Source organism: Sturnira hondurensis, unplaced genomic scaffold (assembly GCF_014824575.4).
Source record: "Sturnira hondurensis isolate 20B ecotype Veracruz unplaced genomic scaffold, ASM1482457v3 Scaffold0019978, whole genome shotgun sequence".
Taxonomy (NCBI): domain Eukaryota; kingdom Metazoa; phylum Chordata; class Mammalia; order Chiroptera; family Phyllostomidae; genus Sturnira; species Sturnira hondurensis.
In genome coordinates, this window is record NW_028092609.1 from 272288 (window position 1) to 289404 (window position 17117).

Below are 17117 nucleotides of genomic sequence, written 5' to 3' on the forward strand. Positions count from 1 at the left end.
AACATGTCCTGCTGCTTGTCTGCGTGGCCTCGTGGCCTTGTGGTTTCGCTACGTAATGTCCTTCCTGCACCGTCAAGGTCAGATCTGACTAAGGAAGCATGAGCTTAAACGCCACGGAGATGGTGAATTAACAAAGTCAATACTGATTTCGTCATTAGCTCACTGTGCCCTGTGCTATTTTTTCTTTATGGTAAAGAACTGTAAAGAGAGCGTCATTATTTTGCTAAACTAGTAGTACCAATGCATGTTAGAAACTTGAGAGTCAAAGAGGAAATTCCAAACTGGGAAGTTCAACGTTTAGCCTGCCAATGACATCAATGACATCGTGTCAAGTAAGTGTTTTTCCAGCACATTCGTTCTCCCCGACCCCCCTCGAGGATTCTGCTGCAGGACGCCTCCTGATGGGAAGCGAGACCAAACGTGCAGCTCAGTCTTCCTGGTGACAGAAAGAAACTTAAATCCTGTGCTACTGTGATGGCCACTGACGCCCATTTCAAGCCCAGAACACTTCCTGTTCAAGTCTTTAGACTACCCAGAGCTGCAGCCACATGCTTTGTGAGTCCACATCAAGATTCCCCCCAAAAGAGTCTAACGAGAAGAAAATTCAGGCCAGATCCCCAAGGCTGAGGAAACGTTAAACAGGGAGCTAGTCTGCCACTTGGTATCAAGGCACAACCCTGAGAACAACGGCCTGCGACCAGCCGGGTGACACCTGACTGGAGTGCCCGCACCGCAGTCTCCACAGAGGCTGCTGCAACTCACTCACTCGTTCAGACCGATGGCCCGCGTCTCCCAGTGCCACCCCCCATCTTCACACACGACACTCCTCTCTACCCAGCTCTAGGGCCTAACCTACCCGGGACACAGGGAGGCAGTTCTTCAACGCAGAGGCGGTTCTAAGGGCGCCCCCAGAAGCTGAAGAACCCCCGGAAGCTGGAGGCCTGGATGGGCCTCCGGCTCAGCATGCCGAGAATCAGCCTCTCCGAGGACCACGATGAGAACAGCGCCAACCAGAGCTCCGGGGGAGGGGACACACACACACACACACACACACACACACATGCAGCTCTGACCTGCTGCACACAATCACTCATGTTTCCTCCTTCACTCTCAGGTTGTATAAATTCAAATAGGTATAAAATTACTGACCGCAGTTTCAAGTACAATTAAAATATTTGCGGAAATGCCTGTTTTCCTATAGTATATTTGTCTCAGAAGTTCTTCAAGGCACGTACACTCTGAACACTTCAGAAAAATACAAACAAGTGCTATTCCACAAGCCTCCCCTGAGGTGTTTTAAGGTGACGGGACAGACAGTGGGAGCTCCTCGAGGTCTAAGAACAGTCGCCCACTGTTCTCAGCAGGCCTCCATTTGCATCTCATTCCCATACTTGAATTTCAGAAAGATTCAAGCTTGATATTTAGGAGAGACTATCAGTAAGTGACTGGGAAGTTGTGGGTAAATTCTGGTTTTTTATAAGTGGAAATCATTTCCCCCTCTATCTGCAACATAATGCGTTGCTTTTCAGTCTATCTTCCCCAAACCTGGGTCCCAACAGGAGTTAGCAGACTTGCTGGCCGTTTCCCTGGCTGGGGCCTGGGGCCTGCGTACCTCCCCCACCCCGTCCCTGAGTCCGCATTTTCCTTTCACACGCTGAGGTTGCTCTTTCAAGGCAGACTCCAGCACCTTCGTCTGTTTCTTTTACTAGGGGTGACTTTGTTAAGTTTGGGTTTCTCACCTAGCGGTTACTTGAGTAAAGAGACCATTAAGACCTAGTTCACTGGGAGAGAAGAAAAACCTTATGCAGCAGAGAAGTCCTTATTTTTTTTCTTACTCTCTCTCAGGGCTAGAAACTCCAATGCTCTCTGTGCTTGAAGTAATTCAATGTATACCTGTGCCACTTAAGAAAATTATTAAATAGCCCTGGCTGGTGCAGCTCAGTGGATTGAGCACGGGCCTGTGAAGTCAAGGATTGCCGGTTCGATTCCCAGTCAGGGCACACGCCTGGGTCGCAGGCCAAGTCCCCAGTGGGGGACACATGAAAGGCAACCACACTGATGTTTCTCTCCCTCTCTTCCCTTTTCTCTAAATCTTAAACAAAAGCTGAGTATTTGAAAATGAAAATGGACTCATTGGAAGAACCCATTCTTTCCCAGGTCCTACTAACTTTGAGATAATATGTGGAGAAAGGAGACACAGGAAAGGCTAACGACCCGGCGTGCAGGAGAGCTGGCTTCTAGACTCTCGGCGACTGAGCTGTGTGACCCTGGACATGCCAGCAAGGCTTTCTGACGCTCCGTCTCCCTTCTTTTGGTGGTGGAGGAAGAGGAAGAGGAAGAGGAAGACTACACTGACCCCAAGAGCCATCACAACTCTAAATATCATGACCCCACCTTTCAAATTACGCCACCAACTGAAGAAGAGTGACGTAGCTGGGGAAACAGAGGCTGCCAACGCAGACAAAGAAAGGGGTCGGGAAGGAGGCTCATTTTGCTAGAGGTGTAACCCTCAGACCCACAAGACATGCTCTGATTCAAGATTATAACACTGCTTTATTATTTTTTATAAATGCAGCATTTCATGAACTTTATCCACAAGTCAGTAAGATACTGAATTAAGAAAGGATTGAAGGAAATGTTCAGAATTACAAGAGCAAAGGCAAAACCAATGGACCTGATTCAGGTCTGAGGGAAATATTACACATTTGGGGGACTTCTAAAAAATAGAAAATGTGCGGCACTGGCGCGGCACCTCCCGGAGACAAAGGGGAGACACCGCCTCTCCGCCGCGCATGCGACGGGTGCGCCAACAAACACGGTCCCCTCTCGGGGATGCGCTGGTATCAGGTAACGGCGGAATAAAGGGGAGGGGGAAAGGGCCACAGTTTTTCAACCCCAGAACAGGACTTCCAAGATAAGAAACAAATGTGTATGTGAGGCCTCTTATTTACTGAAACAACACAACTTTTACATGCTGCCACCTAGTGAAAATAAAAACGGTGTCTAGTGACAGCAGTCAGGTGGGGACAGGCACAGAGTGGCACTGAGAAGAGACAGCACTGACTGCAGGGAAAGGTGGAGGGGACCGGAGCAAAAGCGCGCGTGCCCGGCCGGGAGTGTGGAGTAGATGGCCGTAAAGCAGCAGTGACAGAAATGGGAGGCCGATCACTCCATTCTCTCTCACAAGTCCCATCTGCACGTTCGTAGATTAGATCTGGCTGTTAAGAAAGGACCCAAGAAGGAACACACCAAGGCACATCATCATTACATTAGCCAAGATTAAAATGAAGGAGAGAATCCTAGAAGCAGCAAGAGATAAGGGGACAGTCACCTACAAAGGAGTTCCCATCAGACTGTCAATGGATTTCTCAACAGAGATCTACAGGCAAGAAGGGGCTGGAAAGAAGTATTCCAAGTCATGAAAGGCAAGGACCTACAGCCAAGATTGCTTTATCCAGCAAAACTTTCATTTAGAATGGAAGGGCAGCTAAATCGCTTCTCAAGTAAGGTCAAGTTCAAGGAGTTCATCATCACCAAGCCCTTATTTATGAAATGTTAAAAGGACTTATCTAAGAAGAAGAAGATAAAAAATATGAACAGTGAAAGGACAGCAAACTCAGTTATTAACAACCACACCTAAAACAAAAGCAAACTAAGAGGACAGCTAGATCAGGAGTGGAACCATAGAAATGGAGATCACAAGGAGGGTTAGCAACAGGGGAGTGGGAGGGGGAGAAGGGGGGAGAAGGTACAGAGAATAAGTAGCATAGATGGTAGGTAGAAAATAGATGGGGGGAGGGCAAGAATAGTACAGGAAATGTAGAAGCTAAAGAACTTGTGACACATGGACATAAACTAAAGCGGGGAGGGGGTGTGCAGGGGGGAGGGGAATGAAGGGGGGATGGGACAACTACAATGGCATAATCAATAAGATATATTTTTTNAGATGGGGGGAGGGCAAGAATAGTACAGGAAATGTAGAAGCTAAAGAACTTGTGACACATGGACATAAACTAAAGCGGGGGGGAGGGGTGTGCAGGGGGGAGGGGAATGAAGGGGGGATGGGACAACTACAATGGCATAATCAATAAGATATATTTTTTTAAAAAAAGAAAACAGCAGCATGTGATGACCACAGGGCCTGAAAGTAGGGGACGAAAGGGCCCTCCCTAACAGCTACTTCAAGTAACTCATTTAGAACCCAGTAAGAAAAAATACAGCTAGAAATATGTAAGCCAGTCTAAAACAGGCCTAAGTTTTTAATTTATTCCAGCTATTTTTAAATGAAGCACACACATATGTTCTAAAACCAGAGTGAAATTAAATAGCACAACCCTTCGTTTGTTTAGGCCAAAATCTATAAACCGAGAAAATCAAACACTCTGACATTTTCTCAAAGCATTCTGGATAAACACCCCACGCTGTTCGGTTAATATTGAACTGCCTAAGCATTTCCTTAGAAGCTCTAAAACTAGGCAAGCTAAAAAGGTAAGATTCTGTTAAAGCACCAACTCGTGGAAAAACAGAATCAAAGAAAAGTCTACTCCCGAAAAGGCCTACCTTAAAGGAGATGTCCACCTTAAACAGCACATTCCCGTTCTCGGCCAGAGGCCGGCTCCCACTGCTGAGGCCCCAGCACCTGGCTCCTCGCAGCCCTGCTGGTGGGTCTGACCTCCAGCGACGTGTGACCAAATCCCAGAACATGTCATCATTTCCTGTTGGCTGCAGTCCTCGAAGGCGAGATGAGGCCAGTCCCTCGCTGGACCTGCCGCACTCATTTGTCCTGCAGCACCAGGTCCTCAGACCGTGGGCTCCGGGTCTTCTGGGACCATCACAAAAGAGCTTTCTTTTCAGAAAGTGGCCAAATAGAAGTCTTGATGTTCCCCAGACAATCAGAGAGACGAGGTCTGAGAACAAAATTCATATTATCCCCCAGACTCAATGCAGAGTTGATACATTAACTTACACCGTACGTGACCATCTTCGAATCTCTGCTGGGATCCAGGACTCTTCTCCTCAGGAGAAAAAAGACACGCTTTGTATCCAAGGAGCTGGAGGCACAGGAGTCAACGTGACAGGGACTCGCTTGCACAAGACAATCTTACATTGTCCCTACATGCAGAACTCAGCTTCTCTCGGACTCTGCACACCCAGGCAAAGCAGCTTACTAGTGGGGAAGGCAGGCTCACAGCGGCAGTAGGTGGCCCGTCCCTCACCACAGCTCACCTGCCTCCTAAGAACGAGGGTGGGCAGCACGCAAACCCACAAGTGTGATCACCTCGAAGTAAGAGCCAAACACAAAAACACCTTACTTCCTAGAGTTTCGCAAAGATCTGGAAGTGAAGGGGAAAAGTAATAACACAATTCTAGGCAAGGGAGGAGAGATCCTTTATCTCCTCATATTAAATGTGCGTGGCCACAAGCATACGCACTGTACACAACGCTTCCCTTTAGCTTAAGTAAGGAGGAGACAAATGGTCGAGGGACAGGGCGGGAAGAGTGTTCAGGGGCACTTCTGAGCAGTCTGCTATTTCTTGAGCTGTTACAGGAGTGCTGTTTGTGTTGGTACGTATGTGCCCTTTTACGTAAGCATATCATGCAACAATATCCAAAAATCTAAACACTAGAGATAAGAGCAGAGATTGAAACTAATCTGCAAAATCAGACAAGAAACAAAAACACTCCAAGGGCTCAGTTTCCCCCAAAGTGCCCTCGGAAGATACATGTCCACCCTCCAGCCCCATGGCAAGTTGGGGCGGTGGTGGCCGAAACAGGGGCAGACTGTTCCCTCCGTGCAACACGGCCTAAAGGGAAGTCTGTGGCCAAGGGAAAACACGTAACTGACAAAAGAATATATTATAGGGGGAAACGATGCTGGGCGGATATACACTATTCACCAGTGTTCTTGCTAACCATTTAAAAAATGTTAGAAACAGCCATCCAGCCTTGACTGGGTGGCACCGTGGGTTGGAACATCGTTCCCTACACCAAGCGCTTGCAGGTCTGATTTCCAGTCAGTTGCACACACCTAGGTTGCGGGTTCAGTCCCTGGTAGGGGCACGTGTGGGAGGCAACTGATTGATGTTTTTCTCTCACATCCATGTTTCTCTGTCTGTCTGTCTCCTTCTTTCTCTCCCTTCCTCTCTCTCTAAAATCAATAAACATATCCTCCAGTGAGGTTTTAAAATATATAAAAGCCATATAGCCTTACTAACAAAAAACAGAGTATGTTCAAAATCTTTCTAAAATCTGTGTTTAGAAATTCCTTAATGGAAAAACACCAATAAAGCAAAATATCAATACAAGGCTTATCAGACATACAACAATACAATAATAAAGGGGACACCTTTCTGCCCGCAAACAACAAAGAAGCCAACCTCAGGCAGATGTCACTGTATCACGTGGCCAGCTCCGTTAAGTCAATTACCCCCTCGCAGAGGGGCGCACCTGGGCGCACCAGGCCAGCCAGACCCCTCCAGCAGCGCCCTCAGGTCTGCAGGGAGGCCAGCCACGTCACGCCGGGGTCTTCGGCGGGACAGACAGACAGAGAGCCGAGGGCCAAATTGCCCTGATGGTCATTTTGTCCAGTGACGGACACAAGGCTGGAAGAGACTGAGCTGCAGACCAGATAATATTCCCAGAGCCCACTTCAGTGCACTGGACCACAGACCGCGGATGGCTGTCTAAAATTAATGGTCTGCCAGTTATCTTCCAAAGTAAATTGGAATTATAACTAAATTTAAGCACTATAAAAAAATAGAATCACAAAAGCCCTTTTCTGGGAGCATTTTCTTCCACAAAGAAAGAATAAACACCTGAATCCTGGCAAAGCAAGCTGCTGTCCACGCAAGAGAAGCCCTTCTCGGCCCTAGTCTCACTCCGGGTGCTCGGTTCTTGGAGGGGATGGTCGCAGCAACCGCACGGGGAAGGCATTGATTCCGTTTGTCCACCGCGCTCATTCTCCTTGGGCTTCTTAACCCAACACAGGCTGCTCACCAAACGTGAGAGCAGGGACTGCTACCTGCTCCGTTCCCAGGTGAAATCACTGCACCGGCTGTGCTTCTTGCCCAGCATCCCAGCGCTGATGTGCTGGCGAGCCAGGTTCTGAACCCAAGCAGTCAGCCTCCAGAGTCCAGCTGCTGACCACTACAGCACGCTGCTGACCACTACAGCACGCTGCTGACCACTACAGCACGCTGCCTCTCCACCTCAGCCTCCCTGAAGGATCATAGCTAGCTCTTCGTGCATTTTTTATTTGAGCTACATTAAGAATGCAGATAGTGGCGAGATGATGAAATGACAAGACCAGTGTTGCAGAGTGGCCAGGCCCCCTCTCCTTCCCTGTAGCTGCAGCCACACCTCCCGCGTGACGGAGGGCAGGGCTGGCTCAGGCAGCTCTCCTGTCCCTGGGCGGTGCTGGGACAGAAACACTGCTCTAGGGACACCCATTTGCTAACCTCTAGTATTCAGCACCTAAACTGGTATTTCCAGTTCCAATCTGGTTTCTGTCACCAGACTTAGAACTGCTGGGCATTCATTCAACCAACACTAGAGCCAAGTACAGGGCTCAGGGCCTCAGGCCACTACCCTGGGCTGCTTGCAGGGCATGGCTGGCAGAGGTGGGGCTCCACGAATATGGCAGGAGCTGGCCCTCACTGGTACCAAGTCTGCGGACACTGGGAAGGGGCAATGACCCAGCGTGGGAAGCAGGGTTAGGGAAGGCATCACGAAGGAGGGACACAGTTGGCGCTCTAGGAGCTTGCCACTGACTCACTCAAAGCACGTGGGTAATCTTCAGCCACCTTGCAATAAAGACCACCAGCGCCTACCTGCATGTGTCTGTGTACGTGAAGCTCTACCTACACCAGGCAAACCCATCTCCAGTACAACGGACGACGGACGACGGGCACAGCGAACTTCTCGGAGCAGCACAGACACTCTGTGTCGTGACTGGGGCAGTGCCCGCCCAGGCCTAGCATGCACTCAGCTGCGTGTAAATCCCATCTCGACACAGAGAAAAGGGAGAGTGAGGTGGGGGAAGGGACAGGACGCGGAGGGGAAGGAGGCAGGAGAGGAGAGAAGACAGACAGAGAGGAGACGAGGAAGAAGAGCCCCCACGGGTCTGGACCTGCAGGCCCGTCCCTCCCGCTCCCGTACCCGCAACAGCAGAGTGGCTGCCACTCACCAAGCACGCCGGCCCCGCACGGAGCCTCGGACGGACGCCGAGACCAAAACAAGGCCAGCGTAGTGTCAGTGCAAAGGCCTGGCCCCGGGGCTCGGTTCTCGGAATAATCGATCCTCTGACACGTAAGTGATTGCTTGGAACCAGAACGGTCTATTTCCAACCAGGTTAACTCAGGTCTCTCCACTATCAAGTACAAAAGAGCGATAATGCCAGTGGGCGACTTACGCAGAAATGGCAGCTTTCGGCGACAGGTCTCAATGGCTATTTAGTGAGTAAACGCAAAATGTAATGAGATAATCACAGGCACTAGCTTTTCTTTGCCTTAAGTCTTAAATTCTAGAAACCTGCCCTAGCCACGAACAGGTTACGCAAACATTCTGCTGTGACAGGCCACCCTTTGCATCTGTGTTGGAATCGGCGGAGAAGGTAGAGGCCATGTCCAAACCCTACTTTATTAACCTTTCGTGCTTCTCATAAACCAAGACAAAATCAGAGTCATCCTGCTTTTGCTCTTCCCACACATACACAGAAAAAGGAGCAAACCAAGCCGAAGTTCTAACGCTCAAGAAGGTGCCAGGACAAGCGGAGCCAAGTACCAATTCTATCTTTGGCAAAGTAAAAAAAACGACGTTAAAACCCTTTGTAGAAGCCTCTTTGCTCTCTGGCAGCTGCCCAAAGCTGGGGAGAAAAATGAAGCCAGGCTAATTAAAGCAGAAAGTGCAACTGAAAAAAACTTAAAAGCACCAATGTGATAGAAAAACATGTTAATTTCTTTCTTACACAATGTATAAAAAAGCCATCCTGAGAATTAACGCCTGACCTTTCAGCGCAGTGCCCTGCGGGAGGGTTTCGCACGGCCCCACCCCTGGCCCTGGGAACAGCCTGAGCCTTCCTCGGGCGACCCGGGCGACCCAGGGAGGAGGATGGGAAAGGATCCCAGGAGGCAGGTCTGAATTCAGAAAGGACGGCTAAACACGGCTGAACGAGGCGTGTGGTGAGGTTAGGGACACGCCATGTTAACGTTTTATTGGAGGTTGGTTGGCGAATTCCCCCTCGTTGACTCATATGCATCTTCTCTCTGCAGGTTGCAAGGTTGATAATTCACCACACTCGTCCGTCTGTCCTTAACTAGCTCAGAGTCTAGGAAGGTGGACTGCTAGAGGACCACCCAGTGGGACAAATGCTGCACACAGACCTAAGCAGGGGGCACTAAAGGGACAGTGCAGGGGGGGAGGGGGGCGCACAGCTGGAGAGGGATGGGGGAGAACTCCCCAGGCAAACTGGGCTCTCAGCTGAGCCAGGTAATGATGGTGGGGGAGGGGAATGGAGAGGACTGTAACTGAACAACAATAAATTTAAAAAATAAAGAAGGCATCGTGTCACTCTGTCCCTCTGGCTGTGGCCTCCCCTCTGGCTGTGGCCTCCCCTCTGGCTGTGGCTTCCTCCTTCTGCAGGGGCAAAAAGAGCACCTGGCCACAGGCTCCCAATTTTACTGACCTGTATCTTTTATTAAGGGCAGGAGAAGCACCCAACACCAGGCCATCAACTTTATTTTTTTTTTAATTTTTAAAAACATTTTATTTATTTACCTTTAGAGGGGAAGGGAAGAAGAGAGGGAGAGAAATATCAATGTGTGGTTGCCTCTTGTGCGTCCCATGCAGGGAACTGGCCTGCAACCCAGGCATGTGCCCTGACTGGGAATCAAACCACGAGCCTTTGGTTCACAGGCCCGCACTCAATCCACTGAGCTACCCCAGCCAGGGCATTATTTTGGCTTACTAAGGACATCAAAAGAAAAAAAAAAACCTACCACCTCTCATTATTTCATTTCTTTTTTTTTTCCAATTTTTTTATTTAATTATTTTTCAAGTACAGTTTTCTGTCTATATTATTTCATTTCAAAGGCATTTTAATGATTTAAAAGACATTTTAACACTAAAAAACAAGTCACACAACCTCGGAATAAGCAAAAAGCCTCAAGCTAAACATCTTTAGCTTTATTTTTTAAATATTTTATTTATTTATTTTTAGAGAGAGGGGAAGAGAGGGAGAAAGAGAGGGAGAGAAACATCAGTGTGTGGTTGCCTCTCATGTGTCCCCCACTGGGGACCTGGCCTGCAATCCAGGCATATGCCCTGACCGGGAATCGAACCAGCGACCCTTTGCTTCACAGGCCCATGCTCAATCCACTGAGCTACACCAGCCAGGGTGATCTTCAGCTTTGTAAAAGAAAAACGACTGCTGACGTTCTGGGTGCACGGCAGTAAAGATGTCACCATGCACTGGTGTTCAGAAACCCTGCAGATAGGTAATGAAATGAGCTACTACTTTACACCCCATGTGCCAGGACCTTTACATATCCTGATAACCCGGCAAGGTGGGAGCACACCCACCTTTTTCAGCTGAAAAACTACAGCTCTGGGGGCAGCGGACTGCCCCCCCCCCCCCGCACACACACACCACGATGCTGTGTGTGGGAGGCGCCCAGCGACCTCTGCGGTCCTCGTGGAACTAACCCTCCACTCGCCGTTGTTGCTCTGAGGCAGTGGAGGAAAAGCCCCGCTCTGCCCTCTTTGCTTTTGTTCCTGGTTCCAAACAACCGACTCCAACCCTCCTGTGGGGCGGCAGAGGCACAGACAGCCCTGCATGAAGGGCCGTCCCAAGCACCCCAGAGTGCCACCGGTGTCCTCTCCTGTCGCCTCCATCCGGGGTCATGCCAGGGAACAAGGGCGGGGGTGGTGGTGAATGAGAATAAAGAGCCCCATGTGCCAGGAAATAAGAAGCATTTGAACCCCTTTCAGGATTTTTAATACCATACGTCTACGTGGCCTGTGACAAGCATATACAAGGTGTTTAACAAGTGAATGAATCTAACTTCTACAACACCGCTGAGTGTTACATAAATTCAGTTTAGAAAACACGGTCTCTAACCTCTAAAAGCTTCCATTCTAAGTCTGAAATATGGAGTTGACTGAAAATGGAATACCAACTCCAAACTTAAATGTGTATCTCATTTTGCAAATGTTTTGTTTTTCTTCCACCTTTTCCATTTACATTAGGGTCTACTGCACTTAAACACTATTTTACTACAATGTCCCCAGCCGTACTTCAGTGTACGTCAGCCGTACAAGGCCAAGTCAGATCCTTCCACGTGAGGACATGAGCCAGGCTGGGCCCCTACAAGACCCCTCAGGCACTCGAGTGGGAAAGCAGATCTGAGTGGGGCCAAGCACAAGAGGGACAGCAGTGAGCAGAGGCAGGACTCCGGCACACTTCTAAGCATCGGTCCCTCTACCTGTAGCATGAAGACACCTCAGTCGCCACCTCGGGTCCCGTGAAGATCACAGGAGATGACCTACATGCAGTTCACTTTAAATGGTCGCCACTGTTCTGTGATCCTCTGATGACAACTGGAAGTGCCCAGTGGCACTGATCACAGCTCAAGCCACAGAGGGGCCTGAGGGGGCAGAACACAGGGAGACACACACTTAGGTGGCAGCGGCAGAAGGCTGACCCCAGGAAGCTCAGCGAGCAGGCAATCAATAAACACTGGGAAAATCAATGAATCAAAGCCCAGCAATCCAAACGGAGTCGCCTGTCCGAACTTACAAGGCTCAGAGCAGAGAAGTACAAGTGAGGGGGGCTAGCTCAGAGGCCTTGTGAGGGGAAGCAGCGGGAGGGCTTTGCCCGAAGTGCCAGGTCCAGAATGATTCTCGGGCTCCTGCGGGGGGGTGTGGGGATCAATGGGCTGTCGTGGACATGCTGCGAGCAACCAGGCAGGAGTCGTAGGAAAAAAGCAAGCTGCTCAGCCAGGCAGTGAGTGGTCACTGTGCGTTTGTGATAGAATAGGTGGCCCAGCTTAAGACATCCTGTAGACAAGGAGCAGGTGTCTCCCATGTGGGAAACAAGCTGAAGACGGACAGGCTAGAAAATGGCTTCAATGGTTCGGTCCCATCTGTCTTTACAAATGCATGTGTGTGCGTGTCAGTGCACGGGCCTGGAACGCTGCACGTCTGGGTGTCGGAGCGACTCTCTTTTTTAGCGCATTTGCGTTTGTGTTTTACAAAGTGCGTGAGTCAGCTTCATGCTGAAGGAACACACTCAGTTCCTCTCTGAGTTTTGCAGCCTAGATGGACAACACGGAGGGCTGTCCAGGGGGGTCGGGACCACAACACGGGCACATCCTCCGTAAACCAGCAGACACAGGAGGTCACGGGCACAGCCGTACCTGCAAGGCTCCTGTAGAGTCCCCCCCTTCTGGACAGACCCTAGAGCCAGCGCCTCTCAACCAAGGACTGTCCGTCTTTCCAGCACCTCCGCCCCCAGAGGGAGGCGTCACCCTGCCGCTGGCTTTCCCAACATACTTCTCGAGGGAAAGAGAAGGGCCGTGATTCCTGGGTGCTGCACACAATTTGCTCCCTAAAGTCTGAGTTGGATGAGCCATTTCTGTAAAGGAACATAAATCCCAGGAAGAGCCGAGGCCTCCAGCTGCATCCCAGAACAGCAGGTGGTAGCCCAGCCTCAGACCAGCACTCTCCCCTACAGCCAGCAGGTTCTTTGAAACCTCAACACCACATGAGTTAGTTTCATGCAGAGGCAGGCCTGAGGAGGACGTCTGGGTGAGGAAATAAGGCTTAGCCCTCCAGCCTGGCCTGTGTGGACTGAGCGCCAGGCTGTAAGCCAAAAGGCCAGCAGTTCAATTTGCAGTCAGGGCACATGCCTGGGTTGCAGGTCAGGTCCCAGGTACGAGAGGCAACCACACATTGATGTGTTTTTCCCTCTTCCCTCTCTCCCTTCCCCCCACTCTACAAATAAACAAATAAAATTATTTTTTAGAAAACCCTCTTACTTCTCAGATGAGCAGAAGTAAATGAAGGGCCCCAGCCCCTGTGCCAGCCCCACAAAGCAGGAGAGAGACCCCTCAGGCTCCAACAACAGGCCCCCCCCCCCCGAGTGCTCACCCTGCGTGCGCAGTGGGCGTCAGCAGCCAGACGCACCATCCCAAAGAGGAGACAGAGGTCCCAGTGCCCCTGACAGTGCACAGGACCCAGAGAGCTCGGTGACCACCAAACCCATAAATTAATGGCCACTCACAAAGCTGTTACAAAGGCTGGAGACGGGTGAGAAGAGCCAGACCGGCACTCCCGGAGTGGGATGGGGGTCTGTGAGCGTCAGGAGTCAGCCCCCCAACGCCACCTTACAGGTCGTGCCGGCGCACACCTTGATGACTCACGACACCGTGATGGCGTCTGCGGGTTCGGGGGGACCACAGAGACAGAGTCTCCCTAGCCCCTTGGCCCCTCTGTGCCTGTCCCCCCAGCAGACTCGGTCACAATCAACTCACACTCCCCACCCATGAGAAAGTGTCTCAGGTTCAAAGGGTAGACCAGGATCTTTACGTGAAATCAGCATTTCCCCGTCCCATTTGTGCACAGACCGGACTCAGTTTGTAACGTCCAAACACAGATACGAAGCAGGCCACACCACATCCACGAGGCTTGGATGCTCCTTCCTACAGATCAACGTGCCAGAGCGTGGTAAAGGTCTTCTTCCTAGTCCGTACATGCGCCCCAACTAATCTGTAACCTTTTTTAAAAGATTTCATTTCTTTATTTTTAGAGAGAGGGGAAGGAAGGGAGAAAAAGAGGGAGAGAAACATCAATGTGTGGTTGCCTTTCATGTGCCTCTTACTGGGGACCTGGCCCACAACTCAGGCATGTGTCCTGACTGGAAATCGAACCAGTAACCCTTTGGTTCACAGTCCCGCGCTCAATCCACTGAGCCACAACAGTCAGGATTGTAACCTCATTTTAATTAAAATTCTTTTCTGATAGCACAAACCATTTGTCTTCCTCAAAGATGTTAAGGAATGCTATCGTTACATAGTTACTGGCAATACCACTTAACACCGGTTTAGACATAAGGTTCTTTCCCCTAAGACAGCCTTGGTGGAAGAGCCAAACACAGCCGGACAGCCCTGGCACCCACCAACACCCTAACACTTTCGCTATCAAGACCCTCGGGGCACACTATGTCGGTAGACCGGGGATCTTTCTTCTTTCTTTTCTATGGAAAATGACAAACATAGAAAGTAGGGACTAGAAAATAATCTCTAGTCTCAACAAATACCAGCGATGACCAGCAGCCTTGTTTCACCTGTGACTGTGAAAACTGTTAAATGCTCACAGAAGCACTCGACCCAAACGTGTCTCCACAGGACCTGGTGGGTCCACACCACCTCTGCTGTCCTCAGCACAGGTCCTCGAGGTGGGAAGACACTCGGAGCAGGCAGAGCAGGAGCCAGTCCCAAAGGGACTAGCGAATTTATGGAGAGAACCAGGGGATGAGAACAGTACCAGTGACTCGGCAGGGGGGTAAGTCCTGCGAACGTCGCTGTGCTCCCTGCCGTGATGTGACCAGGAGGGCACTTCAGCTCTGCTGGACTCTTCCCCAAAACCTGTGAGGCTGGTGCAATAACACGGGAAAACCGCAGGCACGCCCAAACCAAGGGCCGCCCCACAAATTATCCAATGAGCATCTTCCAAATTGTCACGATCGTGAAAAAGAGGGAAACCACCACAGAGCCGGGAGGCCCAGGGGACCTGCCAGCTAGACGCAGTGTGAGGCCTGGACCGCGCCCTGGGACAGCAGGACAGCTGGTGGGGTCCGAGTGAGGTCTGCAGGCCAGCCAGAAAGGACACACATGTTCGCCTCCTGATTCCGACTACAGTGCTGTCACCCTGTGCCATTCAGGAAGCCTGGGTGACAGGAGTATGGGAGCTCTATCACTTTGCAACTTTTCTGTATGTCTACATGTCTAAGGTTTTTCCAAAATGACACATCATTACAGACAGAGTAATATAAACATTCTAACTGGTTAATGAATATTCATTATATCCTTCACAAGAAGGAGTCCCTGACAATGTGGCCTTCGTTTTAAAATTAAGGCAGAAAAGATAAAGCCTAAAGAAACAGACATTTGTTTTTAAATATCTCAAAGAAAATAAGCACCCAGAAATGCAGGCAGGGCCCTCTGTACAGGGAAGGCCGCCCCACACAAGGTGATGGACGGCAGGGCACCCCTGGACGCAGGGTGTTTGACTGTGGGAATGGGCTCTGCTGACAATGAGAAGAGAATTCCAAACTGCAAGGCCCTTCCTGCCTGGCTCCACCCCCCACCCCACCCCGCAGCTCCGGCAGGCACAGTGGCCCCCCTGTGGCCCCAGCCCCCACAGTCCTCTCCCCGGAGCCCAGCCCTGCACACGGCTCCAGTCACTCACCAACTTCTGACAGGCTGCAGTTCCTGCTAGGCTGAAAACAATCCAAGGAGCAGATATTGTAAACCATATGATAATGCATTTTTTAAAGATTGTATTTATTTATTTTTAGAAAGAGGGGAAGGGAGGAAGAAAGAGAGGGAGAGAAACAGGGAAGTGTGAGGGATATACTGATCAGTTCCGATCAGTTGCGATCAGTTGCCTCTCACACACCCCCAAACTGGGGGCCTGGCCCGCAACCCAGGCCTGTGTATTGACTGGGAATCAAACCAGCCACCCTTCCGCTCACAGACCAGTATTCGATCCACTGAGCCACACCAGCCAGAGCTGATAATGGAGATTTAAAAAGTAATTTTTTATCCCCGGCTGGTGGAGCTCAGTTAGTAGGAGCCTCGTCCTGTAGACTGAAGGGTCCCAGGTTCAGTCCCCAGTCAGGGAACATGCTGGGGTTTCGGGTTCGATTCCCTGTCAGAGCACATACGAGGGGAGAACTAGCAATGTTTCTCTCCACCCCAAAGCGATGAAAACAATGTCCTTAGGTGAAGATTAAAAAATAAAAAACTAGTTTTTTGTGTATCTAGAGAAAGGATGAACTGTGTGCACTAGGAGCCCTGGCTGGTGTGGCTCAGTGGATTGAGTGCGGGCTTGGGAACTAAGGGGTCACGGGGTCAATTCCCAGTCAGGGCACATGCCTGGGTTGCAGGCCAGGTCCCCAGTTGGGGGCGTGCAAGGGACAACTACACATTGATATTTCTGTCTCTCTCTTTCTCCCTTTCTCTAAAAATAAATAAAAAAATAAAATCTTTAAAAAAAAAAGTGTGTACTAGAAAACCTGAAGCTATAGACATGTACAGGGAGGGAGGGAGGGGCCAGAGCAGCAGAGGCAGACAGAACGCCACCTTCGGGCTGTCCGACCTGGACGCCACGCTCTGCTGCCTCACGGAGACTGTCACCCAGCCTGTCCAGTGGCTGCAGGCCCTTCCTCACAGTGGTGCCCTCCTGCACTTTAACGGGACACAGTTCTAGAAATAAAAGCACAGGCCGGGATTTTCAAATTATAAACAACATGTGGGATTTAATTCATTCCAAGGTTCAAGTGTAAGTAAGCAGTCTCCCGGGAGCAGCCGGACATCTGCCTACTCGCTGCAGCCTTCACGTCTTACACTTGAACATCGGCCATGGGAGACTGTGTGTGAAATATTCCTGCCCAAAATGCCCTGCAGCAATTTACTGAAACACAGAGAAAACCAGCAGTGATGTTTTTAAAGAATCATTTTTTAAAAAGACAGAAGACATTCTAGAAAAGGGCGCACGTGTCCACCAGAACAACTGGAAAATGATGAGAGGCTGCCCTGCGTGTCATCGCTGAGGCGGTCCCTCCCGAGCCACTTCTCCACTTCTCCTCGTCCGGGAACCGAAGGGCGCCTTGCAAAATGCGGGTCAAAACTGCCCCCGCACACGGAGCAGCCCAACCAGGAACCTGTCTGTAGGCGCCACTGCCCCGCAGCCCTCCGCTGGGGCCTCGTCCTCTTACCTTCACATTGAGAAAAAGGCTACATACAGGTGCATGTTCCGTTCATTTTTAAATGTTTTATGAAACTAGAAACTCTCCAAATATACCTTGGACTTTATATATCTGACAGTTGCGAAATTCA

At 50.3% G+C, this 17117-nt stretch overlaps 1 protein-coding gene across 5 annotated transcripts in view; it reads right to left on the reverse strand.

The window, feature by feature from the left end:
• Window positions 1-17117, reverse strand: part of PACSIN2 (protein kinase C and casein kinase substrate in neurons 2) — a 115517-nt gene that overhangs the window by 66043 nt on the left and 32357 nt on the right. The window lies entirely within an intron of this gene.